This window comes from Trichomycterus rosablanca, chromosome 1 (assembly GCF_030014385.1).
Source record: "Trichomycterus rosablanca isolate fTriRos1 chromosome 1, fTriRos1.hap1, whole genome shotgun sequence".
NCBI classification, from domain to species: Eukaryota; Metazoa; Chordata; class Actinopteri; order Siluriformes; family Trichomycteridae; genus Trichomycterus; species Trichomycterus rosablanca.
The window spans coordinates 78,751,903-78,768,551 of record NC_085988.1 but is presented as its reverse complement, the minus strand read 5'-3'; the positions used below and the strand labels follow the sequence as shown (position 1 = coordinate 78,768,551).

At 40.1% G+C, this 16,649-nt stretch overlaps 1 protein-coding gene across 2 annotated transcripts in view; it reads left to right on the top strand.

Moving 5' to 3' along the window:
- tbc1d22a (TBC1 domain family, member 22a) overlaps positions 1-16,649 on the top strand; it is a 259,440-nt gene that overhangs the window by 109,180 nt on the left and 133,611 nt on the right. The gene's annotated exons all lie outside the window — the stretch shown is intronic.

Here is a 16,649-nt window from a genome sequence, read left to right as displayed (position 1 = left end):
TAGTAAGCTGCTCAGATGGTGCAGCGGTAAAACACATTAGCACACCAGAGCTGACATTTCAACTTGTCGGTTCGAAACTCAGCTCTGCCATCTGGCTGGCTGGGCGGCTACATGAACAACGGATGGCTGTTGTTCACACAGGGTGGGAGCCAGAGTCGGGTGGTTGAGGAATAATGCGTTGATCAGGGTGTGGCTCTTCGCACACAAAGCTGATCCGCATATGAACTCGTCTCATGCAGGTGAAAAGATGCAGTCGGCCACTGCACACGTGTCGGAGGGGGTGTGTGTTAGTCATGGCTCTCCTCAATCAGGAGTGGGGATCAGCATCGGTATAGAGGAAGCGTAATGCAATGGGGTTATTGGATACGACTAGATTAGGGGAGAAAATTGGGAAAATGTGTTACTGTGTCATTCTTTTAATACATTAAACGACTTTAAGCTTATTTTTTAACATTAAGCATTTTAGACTCTCAGAAAAGCTGATTCTGACAATTTCTCAGCACCTCGAGCTGTAACACAAGTTTAAAAGTGAAACAGTGAGAAAAATCCAGATAAACACAGATACATGTGGAGCTTTCAGAGTGAGTTTGATGGTTATTTAACACAAATGCAGATTCTTCTCATATTCGCACTTTGATGACGTTTTACTGCACCGCTCAAGCCGAGCGCTGAACAAAGCCGAGATTGGTGTTGATTGGGCTGGCAGTTTTGCCGCTTCTCATGTGAATGCGCCCTTACAGATCCCGGGTGTAAAACAGTTCTGCCTCATTTTCTTCGTCTCTTCGTCTCTGTCGTCCTGGAACGTAACCAAAGATGAATATTTCCACAGAAGTGTCCTCATTACCTAAAGCCCTGACGGGACAGAATCCGCCGTGGGAATATAACCCGCCCGTCCCCGCTCTATCCTGCTCTCTCTGTTTGTAATTGATTTAGGGCCGAGGATACATGAGTGGCGTTTAGCTTGGCACGATGCACCGACTAAATCCCATACACACTTCAGCATGTGTGTGTGCGTGTGTGTGTGCGCAAACTCATCCGTGGCTGGTTGCCTGTGGGCTAGACGTCGACTCGTACCAATATTTCCTTCACTGTTACCCAGAAGTCAGTGGGAAAATCTCACACGGCCTGCTTTGAATGTTTTTGTCTGGATTTTTTTTCCTCTGTTGATGAAAGACTGTGTAATTATGGCCGTGTGTTTGAAGTTCTGGGGAGACAAATGGACTCTTCCTCCCACACACACACACACACACACACACACACACTCGCCTGGCACTACACACATGCACAGAGTTCAGATGATTCCCCCCTCACTTGGAGGTCGTTTATATTCTGTGAATCACCCCTCCAGGCTGGCAGTAGATTAAAATGCACCGAAGCCCCAGAAGGTTTTGTGCTGTTTTGTCACTAATTACTGTGGTAATTTGTGTATACAAAGCAGATTCTCATAGGCGCTAATGACTTCCTCTACTCATTGTTTTCCTCGCACCTTCGCATACTCACCGCTAATGGCACGCAGCATTCACTCGCAACTTGTTAATGTCACCTGTTTCTCTCCCGGTGTGTTTAACACCCCTGCATCACTCGTGTTAGAGTTCACAGTTGCAAAGTTCAGCAGACACATGCTCATTAAAAGTGATCGCATTTTTCTTCTGATTGAGATTATGATGTGATCACTGTGCAGACTGAAACAGGAACTGTGAAAGAAATTAAGAGTTCACATTAAAAGCAGTCAAAAAGAAAAATTATCTATCCATCCATCTAATTATCTACCTTTGTTTATCCTTCAAGTTCATCCTTCCTATCTGTTTATTTTTTTATCAGTCTATCCATCCATCTAATTATCTATCTTCATCCATACTATCCATCCTATCCATGCATTAATGCACCAATCCATTTATCCAATTCATATATTCATCCATCCATTCAATTGATCTTATTTATCCATCCATTCATCCATCTGTCCGTCTGTCCATCTGTCCTTCTATTCATTTATTATATGCATCCTATCCATTCATCCATCCACCAATCAATTTATCTCATCCATCCATCCATCCATCCATCCATCAATTCATACATCAAATTAACTCATCCATCCATCCATCCATCCATCAATTCATACATCAAATTAACTCATCCATCCATCCATCCATCCATCCATGCATGCATACATCAAATTATATCATCCATTCATCCATCCATCCATCCATCCATCCATGCATACATTAATTTATCTCATCCATCCATCCATCCATGCATACATCAATTTATCTCATCCATTTATCCATCCATCCATCCATCCATCCATCCATCCATGCATACATCAATTTATCTCATCCATTTATCCATCCATCCATCCATCCATCCATCCATGCATACATCAATTTATCTCATCCATTTATCCATCCATCCATCCATCCATGCATACATCAAATTATCTCATCCATTTATCCATCCATCCATCCATCCATCCATCCATGCATACATCAAATTATCTCATCCATTTATCCATCCATCCATCCATCCATCCATGCATACATCAATTTATCTCATCCATTTATCCATCCATCCATCCATCCATCCATCCATGCATACATCAATTTATCTCATCCATTTATCCATCCATCCATCCATCCATCCATCCATGCATACATCAATTTATCTCATCCATTCATCCATCCATCCATCCATCCATCCATGCATACATCAAATTATCTCATCCATTTATCCATCCATCCATCCATCCATCCATCCATCCATCCATCCATCCATGCATACATCAAATTATCTCATCCATTTATCCATCCATCCATCCATGCTAACTAAATTAAGTTTGCAGACTAGAATGATCCGCTGTGTGATTATTATTTTTTTTTTTAAAGAGGTTTGATATATTTTGCTCACTTCGATCTGAATAACATTAAAATAACACACACAGGTATTTTGTATGTGAGTGACTTTCTAGAACCCCTAACCCACACACAGCCGTTGGTGAGCTGCCAGTAGAAATTATTTTATTTTGTTCAGCATAGCAATAAGGAGTGTGATAGCAAAGTGTAAATATAGCAGCCTAAACCAGAAGTCATGTCCACTGATTTAGAACTGTGATACGTTGTACACAGCCTGGCATTTGCCAAAACAAAAATAAAGATATTCTAATGTAGTGATTTGCATCTTCAAATGAAGACCAGAATTGTCCAGAGTGTTGTTTTCTCTGTGGACTTTTATGCCTGTGAAAGCTGGACAATAAAAGCAAGAGAAAAAATATCGATGCTGTTGAACTTTGTCACTGGTGAAGACTGGGAGTAGCTTGGACGGCAAAAAAAAAAAAGGTTCTAAAAAAATATAAGCTCATAGATACAAAACAAACTAAAGCTCTTTTATTTTTGACACATTATGAGAAGAACCATTTTACTTATGCTTGGAAGAGTTGAAGGTAAAAGAGGAAGAGGATGTCCAGCAAGAATGGTTGAATTAAATTAAAGGAACAATGAACCTAAAGACCTAGACAGATGACAGAAGGATGTGGTGAAGATACATTATTTATATTGTCGCCTGGAGTCTGAATAAACTTGACAGCAATAAATAATAATAACAAAAAAAAAAAAAAAAAAAAAAAAAAAAAAAAATAATAATAATAATAATAACAATAAAATATTAATAAAATAATAAAATAAAAGTAATAATAATAACAATAAAATAATTATAATAATAAAAATAATAATAAAAAAGTAATAAAAATAATAATAATAAAAGTAATAATAATAATAATAATAATAAAAGTAATAATAAAAGTAATAATAATAATAAAATAATAATAAAAATAATAAAGGTAATAATAATAATAATAATAAAAGTAATAATAATAATATAATCAAATAATAATAATAATAATAAAAGTAATAATAATAATTAAAGTAATAATAATGATAATAAAAATAATAAAAGTATAATAATAATAAAAGTAATAATAATGATAATAAAAATAATAAAAGTATCATAATAATAAAAGTAATAATAATGATAAAAATAATAAAAGTATAATAATAATAGAAGTAATAATAATGATAATAATAATTAACAATAATAATAGTAATAATTAGGGCTGTCACACGATAAATTTTTTTAATCGAGATTAAAGAACAAAATTAATCGCGATTAATCTCGATTAAAATTTTTAATCGTGTGACAGCCCTAATATATATGTATTCATCTCAATTAATCGCAAACTAATAATTAAGCAAAATTTGAACAGTTATGCACATTGTTATTGCAAGAACGTGTTTACCAATAAAACATTCATAAAATATGATAAAATTATTAAATCTAAATTCATTGTAGAAAGCACATTATCTGACAAAAGTGAGGATCTTTTCCTGTTCATGACCCTGACACTGAAAACAGGTGCACCAACCATAATGTTTTGATCTAATATAAGGCATCAGTAAAGCATCAAAACACAGATATGATTATTTCATAGATCTATTAAGAAAACCCTTTAATAATGTGTTTGTGCAGAAAGAATACTGGGAAATACTGTTCTACATTACCATTTAAACATCTATAAATACCTGAAACAGTCAAGTTAGCAAACATTATAAGTAGTTGACTGTAGCTATAAAAAAAGTGTTAATTAAAACAGTCCATGTAAACGCTTAGTCCATATAAATATCAGATACGAATGTGTTTTTAGAAAACTACAAACATCACAAATATAAATCATGTTTATAACCATGTGATAGAATAACCTGAATAAACTGTAGAGATGAAACATCACACAGAGCTTCACTTTTTACCGGAGGGGGAGGAGGCGGAGCTACGCGGTTTTGATGGACAGCTCTAGCAGCCAATGGAAATACTCGTTACAAAGCTTGCGTGGTTTCATTCATCTTTTCATCAACACGTAAAAAAAGTGAAAACCGCTAAAAGTAGTTTATCATCGGACAGTTCATGCGCTTAACATCCTAATTCATCTAAAATACAGTTAATTACCACAGAGACACACATGTACAGTATGTGGCACAAACAGCCAAATAAAAATAGTTAGATTAAAAATTTTAATCTTGATTAATTTTTTTTTATCGCGAAAATTAACGACAGCCCTAGTAATAATACATCTTTATTTTTCATCTTTTCATGTACAAATCTATATTTATATAAGAAAATCAAATTTTTTTTTTGAATTAATTTATTTTTTGTTAAGTAGGTGGCACTCAGGTGGCACAGCATTCTTATTTGTTAGCCCACCACAGTATATGTGGTCCTGGTTTTGTGCACTCCAGTGTCATGCTGGAACAGGAAAGACCTTTTCCCAAATTGTTGCCATGGATGCCAAGATGGGAGCACAAAATTTGTTCTATAATTCATTTTATACATCCGAGCGTTACCTCATTAAACACTTTCGGAGTGATGTAGAGCTTTGACTGTGAGCCAGGCCTTCTTGTCCAACATTAGTGCCTGACCTCACAAATGCTTTTTAACGACATGGGCACACATTCTAACAGACACATGACAAAATCTTGTGCAAAATCCTCCCAGAAAAGTGAATGCTGCTAAAATGACCATATTAATGCTGAACATTATTGAAATAATTGTTGAATTTCACAAGGGGACAAAAGTATTTGGACACCCCTTTTAATCACTGAATTTATGTTTCAGCCACAACACTTGCTAACAGGTAAAATAAATAAATTGTACAAAGAAAATGATATGCTTTGAACTTTGTAGCAACAGTTTAGGGAAGGCCCTTTCCTGTTCTAGCATGACTGTACCCCTGTGCACAAAGCAAGCTCTAATAAGACATGAAGAAAAACTCGGTTTAAAGAAACTCCTGTGACCTGCACAGAGCCCTGACCTCAGACTTACTGAACAGCTTTGAAACTGGAACATCAATCGAGGCGTTCTTGACCAACATCAGTGCCCAGCCATAGAAATGCTCCTATTTTTGGCATTTAGAAGACACTTTCATCCAAAGCGACTTACAGTTGTGACAGTATACGATCTAAGCAATTGAGGGTTAAGGGCCTTGCTCAAGGGCCCAACAGCAGTGGTGAGGCTTGAACCGGCAACCTTATTATTACTAGTCCAGTACCTTAACCAGTAGGCTATAACTGAATACTGAAAGTCTTGTGAGAAGCCTTCTCAGAAGAATGGCTGAAATGATCACATAGAGGTCACTCGATTTTAATACCATTTGTTTTTTATATGAGGAGTCCAGCAAGCTCATGATCAGGTGTCCAAATACTTCTGGCCATATAGTGTATTTTACATGCATTTGTGTTGTAAGCAGAAGTGGTTTCAGTAAGCAGGTTAAATCTTGCTCGGTTCCTGCAGGTCTGAGTCTTCAGGCTGATCTGGCAGTAACTGGTACTGAACGGTGTGTGGGTGTGACAGACGGAGGAAGGTTTCGTTCGTTGGTTCGGCTCTCTCTTCAGAAGTGGCTGTAATACTTAGTGATGTTAAACATATTGTGTGACAGGTGGAGCTCAGACGTGGAGCTCGGGAGAAAGCAGCGCTCATAATTACAGCAGATTAAGCGTTCGCCTGCCGCTGCTCTGGGTTAACTTTTACACTCTCGCATCACCATGTAAAATACACACCATCCATCAATCTCCTCCAGCTCGCTACATCCTGCAGCCTCCTGCTCATTCCCATCCTGCAGGCGTGGCAGCACCAGCACACCTGATGCCACTCGTCAAAACTATGTGCTATTAGTGCTATTATTTTTGGGCTGTGGATGGCACAGATGCAGCTCGTTTTACTGTATACGGCATGATTTTCAGACAGATTTTGTCAGGTGCTGAGGTGCTTCTTACTGTCTAGTCCTCTAGTTTCTCTAGTCCTGGTTCAGTAGCAAAGGCTCTGATTATTTTCTGTATACCAATATTCCAATATACCACAATATAGTGGTATATTGAAAAACATCATGAGGGAAATATGAACTAAACTAAGGAAAAACCTTGCTACTTAAATATCTGTCTGTCTGTCTGTCTGTCTGTCTGTCTGTCTGTCTGTCTGTCTATCTGTACGTCCGTCCGTACGTCCGTCCGTCTATTCATCTACCCACCTATCTGTCTGTGTCCATCCATCCATCCATCCATCCATCCACCTGTCTGTCTGTCTGTCTGTCTGTCTGTCTGTCTGTCTGTCTGTCTATCTGTCTATCTATCTATTTATCTATCTCTCTCTCTCTGTCTGTCTGTCTGTCTGTCTGTCTGTCTGTCTGTCTGTCTGTCTATCTATCTATCTATCTACAGTGCCTTGCAAAAGTATTCAGCCCCCTTGAACTTTTCAACCTTTTGCCACATTTCAGGCTTCAAACATAACGATATGAAATTGTAATTTTTTGTGAAGAATCAACAACAAGTGGGACACAATCGTGAAGTGGAACGAAATTTATTGGATATTTTAAACTTTTTTTAGAAATAAAAAACTGAAAAGTGGGGCGTGCAATATTATTCAGCCCCCTTGCGTTAATACTTTGTAGCGCCACCTTTTGCTGCGATTACAGCTGCAAGTCGCTTGGGGTATGTCTCTATCAGTTTTGCACATCGAGAGACAGAAATTTTTGCCCATTCTTCCTTGCAAAACAGCTCGAGCTCAGTGAGGTTGGATGGAGAGCGTTTGTGAACAGCAGTTTTCAGCTCTTTCCACAGATTCTCGATGGGATTCAGGTCTGGACTTTGACTTGGCCATTCTAACACCTGGATAAGTTTATTTGTGAACCATTCCATTATAGATTTTGCTTTATGTTTTGGATCATTGTCTTGTTGAAAGATAAATCTCCGTCCCAGTCTCAGGTCTTTTGCAGACTGCAACAGGTTTTCTTCCAGAATGGTCCTGTATTTGGCTCCATCCATCTTCCCATCAATTTTAACCATCTTCCCCGTCCCTGCTGAAGAAAAGCAGGCCCAAACCATGATGCTGCCACCACCATGTTTGACAGTGGGGATGGTGTGTTCAGGGTGATGAGCTGTGTTGCTTTTACGCCAAACATAACGTTTTGCATTGTGGCCAAAAAGTTCGATTTTGGTTTCATCTGACCAGAGCACCTTCTTCCACATGTTTGGTGTGTCTCCCTGGTGACTTTTTATAGATATCTTTGAGAAATGGCTTTCTTCTTGCCACTCTTCCATAAAGGCCAGATTTGTGCAGTGTACGACTGATTGTGTCCTATGGACAGAGTCTCCCACCTCAGCTGTAGATCTCTGCAGTTCATTCAGAGTGATCATGGGTCTCTTGGCTGCATCTCTGATCAGTCTTCTCCTTGTTTGAGCTGAAAGTTTAGAGGGATGGCCGGGTCTTGGTAGATTTGCAGTGGTCTGATACTCCTTCCATTTCAATATAATCGCTTGCACAGTGCTCCTTAAGATGTTTAAAGCTTGGGAAATCTTTTTGTATCCAAATCCGGCTTTAAACTTCTCCACAACAGTATCTCGGACCTGCCTGGTGTGTTCCTTGGTCTTCATGATGCTCTCTGCGCTTTAAACAGAACTCTGAGACTATCACAGAGCAGGTGCATTTATACGGAGACTTGATTACACACAGGTGGATTCTATTTATCACCATCAGTCATTTAGGTCAACATTGGATCATTCAGAGATCCTCACTGAACTTCTGGAGTGAGTTTGCTGCACTGAAAGTAAAGGGGCTGAATAATATTGCACGCCCCACTTTTCAGGTTTTTATTTCTAAAAAAAGTTTAAAATATCCAATAAATTTCGTTCCACTTCACGATTATGTCCCACTTGTTGTTGATTCTTCACAAAAAATTACAATTTCATATCGTTATGTTTGAAGCCTGAAATGTGGCAAAAGGTTGAAAAGTTCAAGGGGGCTGAATACTTTTGCAAGGCACTGTATCTATCTATCTGTACGTACGTCCGTCCGTCTATTCATCTACCCACCTATCTATCTGTCTGTGTCCATCCATCCACCCATCCATCCATCCATCCATCCTCGCACCCACCCACCCACCCGTCTGTCTGTCTGTCTGTCTGTCTGTCTGTCTGTCTATCTATCCATCCATCCTGCCATCCATTCATCCATCCACCCACCCACCTATCTATCTATCTATCTGTCTGTCTGTCTGTCTGTCTGTCTGTCTGTCTATCTATCTATCCACTAGTTTCTCTAGTCCTGGTTCAGTAGCAAAGGCTCTGATTATTTTCTGGCTGTAATTGTTTCAACTCATTAATAATTATGTTATTATACAGTTATGTGTTCACAGCCCAACACGTGGCAAGCCCAGTGATTAAAACAGCCAACAAGAAAGCAGGAAAAAATGACACAAGTGTAAGTGTATTACAGGGTATGCTGCGTGTTAATACACTAGATGGCCAAAAGTATTTGGACACCTGGCCATGAGCTTGTTGGACATCCATTAAAAAAAAAAAAAGCTCTTAAATTAAAGTGATCTATTTGATCTTTTAGCTGTAACAACAGCCACTCCTGTGAGAAGGCTTCTCTTACGACTTTGAAGTATGTCTGTGGGTATTTGTGTCCATTCAGTCATTTGTGTGGCTGGGCACTGATGTTGGTCAAGAAAGCATCAGTTGATGTTCCAATTCATTCCCTGTTTAGTGGGGCTGAGGTCAGGGCTCTGTGGAGGTCACTGGAGTTTCTTTAAACCAAGCTTTTCTTCGTATGTTTATAGAGCTTGATACTGGAACAGGAAGGGGCCCTCGCTAAAATGTTGCTGCATATAACTTAAAAGCATATACTTTCCTTTATATAAATGATTTATTACTGAGGCAAATAAATTCAAAATTAGAAGCGGTCCCAATACTTGAGCAGGGCCTACTTGGAACTATATGTTCACTAAGCTCACATTTAGGCGTCCAGATTCTTTTGGCCACGTCGCGTAGATAAACATGCATCAGCTGTATCATGTAGTGAAATTCAAATAATTGAATTTGCTTTAAATTGCTGTGCCCTCTGCCCGCTTGGTATTTCACAAACGGTTCTTCCATCGGCTGGGACAAAATAAAGCGGTTGGAGATCAGAGGATTATAAGTGACCCTCTAAACAGCCTCATAGATAAATGATGGGCTCAGCAGGGGCGAGCAAGCCGAAATCACATACTGACAATTTACCAGGGGTGAAATTATTTGCGGCACAAAAACTGATAGCGCACTCGCTTGTTACATTTTCTTTGGCTAAATAAACCCACATAAGTGCACATTTTCTATTTGAATTGCCGTCCTCATTTGTGCCAGGCTGTTTCTCTCTGGAGCTGCTTAAATGTGCCCGACATTCATTACTGGGCTCCGGCTGCTCATTTCTAGTAGTCTAGTGAGGCCGGCCGCCATTCTCTTAAGCTGGCTATAAACGACGCTGATTCTCCCACAGTTCTTCTTAAAGCTGCTTCAAGGCTGGGAGAGTTTCATTCTGTCTCAGACATTAGCAAACAAGCTAAGTTCATAAACTCAGTACTTTACGACTGGACTTGATTTAGTTTTCCTGAATGTACTTTAATGCACTGTTGTAGTTTTTTTGCATCCTTCCTCATTGGTCACAGAATCATGTTTAGCTCCAGCGCACCACTCTTCACTTTTATCTTTTTATCTGTCTTCTTTCGGCTTCTCCCGTCAGGGGTCGCATCAATGGATAGTTCGTCTCCATATTGCACTGTCTTGAACTTCCTCCTGGTCAGTGGTGTGCTGTGTGAGGGGACAGTTCATTTCTGGTTTAAAATGTCACTCCCTATACAAGTGTGTGTTTGTCTATCTATCTATCCATCCATCCATATCCGTCAGTCTGTCTGTCTGTCTGTCTGTCTGTCTATCTATCATCCATCCATCCATCCATATCCATCTGTCTGTCCGTCCGTCTGTCTGTATCTATCCATCCATTCGTCCGTCCGTCCGTCTGTCTGTCCGTCCGTCCATCTCTAATCCATTCATCCATCCATCATCCATTCATTCATTCATCTATCATCCATCTATCATCCATCCATTCATCCATCCATCTATCATCCATTCATCTATCATCCATCCATCATCCATCCATTCATCCATCCATCTATCATCCATCATCCATCTATCATCCATCCATCATCCATCCATCATCCATCCATCCATCCATCCATCTATCATCCATCCATCCATCATCCATCCATCATCCATCCATCATCCATCCATCCATCTATCATCCATCTATCATTCATCCATCTATCATCCATCCATTCATCCATCCATTCATCCATCCATCTATCATCCATCCATCTATCATCCATCCATCCATCATCCATCCATCCATCTATCATCCATCCATTCATCCATCCATCATCCATCCATCCATCCATCTATCATCCATCCATCTATCATCCATCCATCCATCCATCCATCATCCATCCATCCATCATCCATCCATCCATCCATCTATCATCCATCCATCTATCATTCATCCATTCATCCATCTATCATCCATCCATTCATCCATCCATCTATCATCCATCCATCTATCATCCATCCATCCATCCATCCATCCATCATCCATCCATCCATCTATCATCCATCCATCTATCATTCATCCATCTATCATCCATCCATCTATCTATCATCCATCCATCTATCATCCATCCATCTATCATCCATCCATCCATCTATCATCCATCTATCATCCATCCATTCATCCATCCATTCATCCATCTATCATCCATCCATTCATCCATCCATCTATCATCCATCATCCATCCATCTATCATCCATCCATTCATCCATCTATCATCCATCCATCCATCTATCATCCATCTATCATCCATCTATCATCCATCCATTCATCCATCCATTCATCCATCTATCATCCATCCATTCATCCATCCATCTATCATCCATCATCCATCTATCTATCATCCATCCATTCATCCATCTATCATCCATCCATCCATCATCCATCTATCATCCATCCATCCATCATCCATCTATCATCCATCTATCATCCATCCATTCATCCATCTATCATCCATCCATCCATCTATCATCCATCTATCATCCATCTATCATCCATCCATTCATCCATCATCCATCCATTCATCCATCTATCATCCATCCATTCATCCATCCATCTATCATCCATCATCCATCCATCTATCATCCATCCATCCATCTATCATCCATCTATCATCCATCCATTCATCCATCTATCATCCATCCATTCATCCATCCATCTATCATCCATCCATCTATAATCCATCCATTCATCCATCTATCATCCATCCATCTATCATCCATCCGTTCATCCATCTATCATCCATCCATCCATCTATCATCCATCTATCATCCATCCATCTATCATCCATCCATCTATCATCCATTCATCTATCATCCATCCATCCATCTATCATCCATCTATCATCCATCCATCCATCCATCCATCCATCTATCCATCTACCCACCTGTCTGTCTGTCTGTCTGTCTGTCTGTCTATCCATCCATTTATTTATCCATCCATCCATATCCATCCATCCATCTACCCACCTGTCTGTCTGTCTGTCTATCCATCCATCCATCCATCCATTTATCTATCTATCCATCCATCCATCCATCCATATCTATCCATCCATCCATCCATATCCATCCATCCATCTACCCACTTGTCTTTCTGTCTGTGTCTGTCTGTCCGTCCGTCGATCCATCCCTTTTTTTCTATAATTTTTCTCTTATCTCTCAATTTAGTCATTTCCAATTCTCAATTGTGAATCCTCCGCCACTTGTTCACCCCTCCAATCTGATCAAGAAGAGAGCCGGAGTGCTGCTGTGGACGGAAAGTGGCATTTACACTGGGGCAAACGCTTACTTTTATTAATTTCCTAAATAAATAGGTGTCCCTGGGGGCCCTTTGTCTGTGGATTGCACCTTCAGTGATATTAATGAGCCTCTTGCTTATTTAGCCTTTTTCTACCCCTACTTTGCACGTTTGCACTCTCTCGCTCTCTCTCGCCGTCTCTTGCACTCTCTCTTTCGCCTTTTTTGTCTCCCTTTCTCTGCATGCTAACTAAGAGAGAAAAGAAATGAAACCATTTACCTGATGACCCTCGGAGGCTTGTTGCAAAGGCAAGAAGTGAAACCTGCAAATGTGCCGGAGACACAAATGAAAAGAGATGGAAAAATAAAAAAGCAGCTTTCATTCCAGGAAATGAAAATCTCCAAGCAAATATTGACTCTTTTGCATTTCCATAAAAATCCTGTCTTGTTTCAGATGGCTTGTTTTTGTTGGCAGTAAGATTTCGGGGCGTAGGGGGGATGGGGAGGGTTTGATACAGTTCATGTGTGAACTATCATGCCTCTATTATGACACACACATGAAACCATAAGCAATCTCCGTTACATGATCATTCCCTCATTTCTTTCAAGCTAATGGTAACTGACTAGGCAAATTTCTTGGCTCTTTTTGGGGTCAGACAAATTAATTGCTCGCAGAGCTCTTTGATAATCCGTTAAATATTTGCATGTGTTTATTGGATACATTGACCCGACCGAAGCCTCGGGCTCTAATGATTTGATTTAGCCAATTGGTCTGCTGCTCTGTTGAAACAGTATATTGACGGAGTCTGGAGTCTGGAGCTGGAGCATACATCGACACGCTCTGGGCCAGTCTATTCTCTCATTTGTTACATAGTTAGCATTGATTGGCGTTCGGTTTTGGACACCCCATGCTCGCTGATTAAGGAAAGTGGGTCTTTCTGGAATACTGATTAGACTTGGCATGTTTGGTCCATGAAGCTCCTGCCACCTGCCACTTTTACAGGGTCTCATTTTGCTTTTGGTTGGTACTTGACCACGTTTCCTTTCTGCTGTACCTTTGTTATAGGTCGGGCATACTGTATTCTTTCAGAATTTCTTTTGGCAAATATTTTGAGGAGCCGTTTTGTTCTTTCTCTGATTCACCATCTTGCTTGTGGACATATTGGGCATGAGGGTCCAAAAATGGCCATTTTACTTCACTGATGCATTAGCAACCCAATACAAGTCCAGATCTCTCAGAGGTCTTAGAAAGGATCACAGGGAAATGAGTTTCAGACATTTTTAGCAATTATTATCCACAAATTTGGCTTGTTAGGAATACTGATTAGGCCCTGTTTAGTTCATCATAAATCATCTAGGCTTGGCATATACACTATATTGCCAAAAGTATTCACTCACCCATCCAAATCATTGAATTCAGGTGTTCCAATCACTTTCATGGCCACAGGTGTATAAAAGCGTTGGATGCAGTGGTGTAAAGCACGCCGCCACTGGACTCTAGAGCAGTGGAGACGGGTTCTCTGCAGTGACGAATCACGCTTCTCCGCCCGGCAATCTGATGGACGAGTTTGGGTTTGGTGGTTGCTAGGTGAACGGTGCTTGTCTGACCGCATTGTGCCAAGTGTAAAGTTTGGTGGAGGGGGGATTATGGTGTGGGGTTGTTTTTCAGGAACTCTTAATGCTTCAGCATACCAAGAGATTTTGGACAATTTCATGCTCCCAACTTTGGGGAAACAGTTTGGGGATGGCCCCTTCCTGTTCCAGTGCACAAAGCAAGGTCCATAAAGACGTGGATGAGCGAGTTTGGTGTGGAATAACTTGACTGGCCTGCACAGAGTCCTGACCTCAACCCGATAGAACACGTTTGGGATGAATTAGAGCGGAGACTAGGAGCCAGGCCTTCTCGTCCAACATCAGTGTCTGACCTCACAAATGTGCTTCTGGAAGAATGGTCAAAATTCCCATAAACACACTCCTAAACCATATTAAACCCTATAGATTAAGAATGGGAGTCACTCAAGTTCATATGCGTGTGATGGTCAAAATTCCCATAAACACACTCCTAAACCATATTAAACCCTATAGATTAAGAATGGGAGTCACTCAAGTTCATATGCGTGTGAAGGCAGACGAGCGAATACTTTTGGCAATGTAGTGGATATAATGGCACAGATGCCTCTAACATCCTTCTCTCTTAGACATCCAGAGCTGTCGTAGCATAACCATGGGTCTGTCCGAAAACCTAGTGATCTCTTTACATAGACGCATTTTATGTCATCCGATGCTCTCCTGAGAAGAAGGCATGTCTAAATTCTTACTGTAGATGCCTTAGAACGCTGCTTACTAAGGTGCCTTAGTTTGAAGCGATAATCTTTGACTGAATAACGAGGGAGCATCTGATGCTTCCTTAGCAGTGAAGGCAATCCCAGCATTCAGTGCAGCACAGCTTTTCTTGCACTAATCCCACACTAACCCAATTCAAGACCAGAACTTGCAAGTGTCAAGAAGCATCACAGCAGATGAGATGCTGGGAGTTTAAGCACTGTGATCCCTCTGGGAATGAGAACAAAGAACCTGAACCCATCACCTCACCTCAGTAATCGAGCACCGGCGCAACTCACGGCTCATATCATTTTTGCAAAAGTGTCAGTAAATGTCACAACAGATGAAGTCTTTAGTTTTCTGAGTAATACTGATAAGGATTTGTTTCTTGGGTTGTCATATGTTGGCTGGGGAGGGGGTATTCAGAGTCTGAACACTGTAAGGAAGCACCATGGCTGACATTCTAGCACTAATAACTTTAACACTTAACACCTAGCTTGTACCTTTGAGTTCTCTATAAAATCAAGTCAAGTGAAATGTATTTGTAGAGCATTTTTACAGTAGACATTGTCTCAAAGCAGTTTTACAGAACCCAGGACCAACAGACCAAAAACCCCTGTTGAGCAAGCCAAGGGCGACAAGCTGTATAGGGACGCCTCATAACTGAGCGAATTACAACCTCTGCTTGCTGATTGATGGGGTCTGCACAGAGATGAGGTATAATGCGTCAATCAGGGTGTGGCTCTCCATACACAAAGCTGATCCCCATATGAACTCGCCTCGCGCAGGTGAAAAGATGCAGCCGGCTACTGCTCACTTGTCGGAGGGGGGTGTGTGCCAGTCTCGTTCTTCTCAATCGGGACAGGGGTCAGCTCCAGTAGAGAGGAAGCATAACGCAACTGGGTAAAAATTGGACGCACTAGACTCCACAGGGACCTTCATCATCCTTGGGTGGTCTGGAGAATAATTTGAATTAATAGGATTTACACAAATCATACAAACATAGAATTAATTTAAACTAAATAATAATAATAATAATAATATAAATAATAATATAAATAATAATAAATAAATAATATAATAATAATAATAATAATAAATAAATAATAATATAATAATAAAAAAAAAAAATAATAATAATGTAAACAGTTGGAGTTCAGTCTGTGTTCCTTTTGGTGGCCATTAATTGATATTCAATCCACTTTTTTATAAGTTATTGCAGGGAAGAATCAAGATACGTCAATGAGAGCATCATGATGCATTCTAGATCTTGCAGACCAGAATAATCAGGATAATAATACACGCCCAGTTGTGTTCCTGATGTTTTGGACTTGTGCCTGTGGGTCTTTTGATGAATACTTGAGAACATTTGCTTGCTCTCTGTTTCATCATCTGGACTGGGCTTACATAGCCATAAAGGTCTCTGAGCCTTTTGTTGTCTGGATACAGAATGGCTAGGGCTTCATGGACATGCCCTCATGCCAGCTCACCTTGTGGATTCAGCATAGGAAGTATCCCAGCTGTGGGCTCTGTGTGTTGGCTCTGTGCCTTCGTAAAGGGGTTTCAAGGTCTTCTATCCCACAC